This window comes from Anser anser (assembly GCF_964211835.1).
Source record: "Anser anser genome assembly, chromosome: 5".
NCBI lineage: Eukaryota > Metazoa > Chordata > Aves > Anseriformes > Anatidae > Anser > Anser anser.
The window spans coordinates 19,549,209-19,553,272 of record NC_139725.1 but is presented as its reverse complement, the minus strand read 5'-3'; positions in this window follow the sequence as shown (position 1 = coordinate 19,553,272).

The window sequence follows — 4,064 nt, the reverse complement described above, 5'->3', positions numbered from 1 at the left end:
TTTGTGTGTGATTTTTTTTTCCTATTTTTTTTTAAAGGCTCACAACTCCGATGGCTAAACATAGGAGTGCTGATAGGTAGAGGATTACGTGCGGTGAGCAGGTGTTGTGTTCTGCCTTAGTGCTCTGCCTGGCACAGCAAGGCCTTGGCTGGGGTCTGTGGGCCACAAGCTTGATGCTAAACAAAAATCGCAATAGCAACGTGACAGTCTTCTCGCCAGAGCGAGCGATAGCAGTTATTTTGTGACTGTTAACTTAGCAACTGAAGAACTGCATTTATTTCACAGGCTTCACAGAGTGTCTGATCCAAAGATAACCATGTGCAAAAGTGTCAGAATGTTCTGGATGAATCAGAGCAGGCTGTTGTTCATGCAAACGTGAGCTTGACTGCCGTGCTTTTGGACAGGCACAGATTTAGCGAGGTGCTATGAAAAGTCTCAACACGCCTCTCTGCACACCTACCACACCTCTGCCGGAGCACTCCTGGGCCTCACTGGAGCGCTGCATCTGCCAAATTTGTGATGGTAAGCTGTGATTTTGACACGAGCTTCTCGGGGACCTGACTTGGGGTTATTTTCCTGACTGAGCTTGTGGCCCAAGTCAAACAAAACCCTATGACATGAAAAATGGCCGCCTTCATTACAGCAGTGCACCACGTTTCTGGGGCACAGAGTTACGTTCATACCGTCTGTGTGTCCTCAGGGCCACGTTTTTTTTTGTTTTTTTTTTTTTTCTTTGGCAAGTCCCCAGTGGAAAAACATCTTTGAATTTTCTTATCTGTGCTCCTCTCTGACATTTTGTGGCTTGCGGTAAATGATGAATGCTTTATTTTTTATGTTTTTCTTTAAAAATATTTATGCTTCAGTGGCACTTTAAATGTTTGAAGGGTCCCCCCCCCCACTCCCTTATTACTCAATTTAATTGGAATTATGGTGCCCATCAAAAATATTACTCCAAGGTGACCTGGAAATAATCATTTCCTTTCATCTAGACCAAACATTTGTAGATCATTAAAATGTCACAAATAAAAAAGTCTTATTCACAAAGAAATGGCTTTATATGAGCACAATAAAATATGAGATTTCATTATATACAAAAAGGCTATGTTTTGTATTCGTGGTTCACAGAGCAAACGTCCAACACATGTGGAATGCATGGCAGGATGTAGGACCCTCTAAGGGTTGTATACAGATATATGAAGGGAAGGGGGGGGAGCACTTGTGGGTCTGAGGAAACGACCCCTTTCAGGAACAAATGGAGCATGTGCTCCGGGTCTCTGGGAGGATTTGTGCGGGGATCTTGCTTCCCATGTGTGCGCATTCCTCTGAATCAGACAGGTGTTAAAGTGAAATGGTGCCCAGAGGACGCAGCACCCTCCTATGCTATCAGCAGCCTAACCACATGACGGATCCGAGAGCAGCCAAGCACAACTGCTGAGGGGTTTGCCAAGGGGTTAGATGCTGAATGCTGAGAGGGAGGATCCTTGCCAGCTTGGCACCTTTAGGCCATGTGGCTGCTCCTGGCGTGGAGTTGTCGTTGTAACGTGCTGGGGAGAACGGAACCTGAAACTCTGTCTTAATAGTTCCTTGTGAATGAAGATAACTTATTGTTTTGAATATAAAATATCAATTACCTTATGAGTGTGTTTGGGAGGCTGCGTGCAGCGTTGGCATCTGTCCATAGCTGCAGTGGTGAAATCGGAGGATTGCCTCCTGGCAGTTGAATTTGTTTGCCCCCCCCCCCCCCCCAGCTCCCGCATTGCACTGGAAATGAGTAAGAGAAACTGTTTGGAAACAATTGACATCTGGGGAAAGATGTTCATTGGCTTCTGGGGTTTGAATCAGCCCCTGAGCTGGTGCCTTAGGAGTGGATTTAACCAATGCTGTAATCTTTTGGCACCTGTTGCAGTTATTTTGGCAGTGGCATAGGACTGCTTTGATTGCACTGTGACCAGAGTAGTGAGCATATGTCTGATGCCCACCCCAGAAAGAGCAACTCAGTGCCCTTAATGCCTTTCCCATTGTTTTCCTTCCACTCACTCTTATTCATCAAGCTGCTGTTAGTAATTATCATTACATGCAGACAAGCATCTATCAGCATCTCCAAAGCTAACAAATGAAGGACGATGGAAGAGGAGAACAGCATTAGGAGAGGTCTGTGTTGTTGTCAGAGTCCAGCTGCTTTTTGCATTTGATTTGGAATTGTTTATCTGGCCCTGAGTTTTAAGAAGTGTGGTAAACAAAGGACTCCAGGCAAAATGATACATGTCCTAGTGTCTGAGATGTAATCAGAAGAAGAGTATTTGGGTTTATAAATACGTTAAGCAAAATAACCAAATATGTATCTTCAAGAAGAGAATTCAGTGGACCCATTAAAGGAAGTCTCTGCCTACATGTCTCTGCACTGATTGTACATCTGTAAATGGCTGCCGTCCAGCAAAGCTCTTAAGTGCATGCTTAACTCTCAGCACGGCTTGGCTACAGCAATGTTACTAACTTTGGCATGTGAGCCTTTATGCATTTGGGGCATTCACATGCCTAGTATTAAGCACATGTTCGTGTGCCCTTCTGGGTAACTAACTCTTCCTTGTGCCCCACAGGCCTGCAGCCAGGAGTGAGTCCAACTTCCACCTCTGTTTCCTGCCCTTGTAGAAGGTTTTGAGGATGACAGTAGGGCCACGTCATCTACAGCTCTTAGAATTTTACCCTTCATTTGGACGTAGCTGAAATACAGAGGTACAGACCCCTGAATAATGTCATGAAGCCTACCAATACTGCATATACTTTACCTTCTCAAATGCCTTAGAATCAGTCCAGGGACTCTCAGGCATCTCTAGAACACAATCTGAAATCTGCTAATCAAAATGTGGTGTTCCCTTTTCTGAAGGGGACTGTAAGCCCCTGCAGTCACCAGGGCTGTTCATTAAGCTCTGATGGACAGACCCCACCCTTACAGACTAAGTTATGATCAGATTGTCCATGGAGGCCCCCGTTGTCGTAAATTAATGCATCTTAAATATATTAGCTGTACAGTCTGTGTAGAATTTACTATTTTGTTGAAAATGACTCCTCAGGTAACCCACATGGCAGAGGCAGAAAGCACAGTGACACACTCAGGTATCACGCTTGCACACAATCCATTGCTGCACGGCAGTTGTACATGCGTGTACTGATGGATAGTTACGGGTGGTAAAATCCATCATTGCGTTTGCTGCCTTGTGAAACGTCATTCTTGAGAGGTGGGGTTATTAGATTTGAAAAGAAAGTCCTCAAATCCTTATGGCAGTTCCTGGAACTACAACTCAGCTTTGTTGATCTAGAAAGACGAGAGGAGCTCAGGCTTCCTGCCTACTGACAGACTTCAAGCGAGAAGAATGTCGGCAAAGACAGCTCGCGTGCTAAAGCTCTTAAATGATGAACAAGGAGAAATTAATTGAATATAATGTAGTAGTCACAGTTCATAGATCTCATTGGGTACCTCTTTTTTAAAAAAAGTAAAAAAAAAAAAAAAAAGAAAAAAGGTTTTAAAAAAATAAAAAGCAAAAAGAAAAATTCCATCTGTAACAAACAACTGTATTCATAAGTAAAGTCCAAGCAAGCTAACCCCAGCAAACTGTTCTGGTGTGCATGGTTCAGAGTCCACTCAGATATTTTCCGGTCTCCCATCTGCACTAGAAAGTTGCTGGACAAGTAACTCGTTCTCTCCAGTAGTTTCTTGGTATGCCTGAGGTGAAGTTCCAAAAGAGAAATAGCTGGCAGGTTGCTGGGTTTTGTTGTTTTTTTTTTGTTTGTTAGTTTGTTTTTACCTTCACCAAAGCCTGTTTGCATTACAGACATTTCTGGTCTTTGGTACTTGTAGACATGTATTTTAAGAAAGTTAATTTCTTGGACTTCATAAAAAAAAAATCTAAATGGGAGAAAAATATCCTGTTGTGAGAAAGTTTCTTATCTGCTGCATTGAAATAATTGAAAATGGCTTTCTAAACAGTCCAGAGAAGTTCATTTAAGGGCTAAGACCCAAATGCAAGTTTGAAAAATACTTTAAAATATCATTGTCCAGCTTTTTG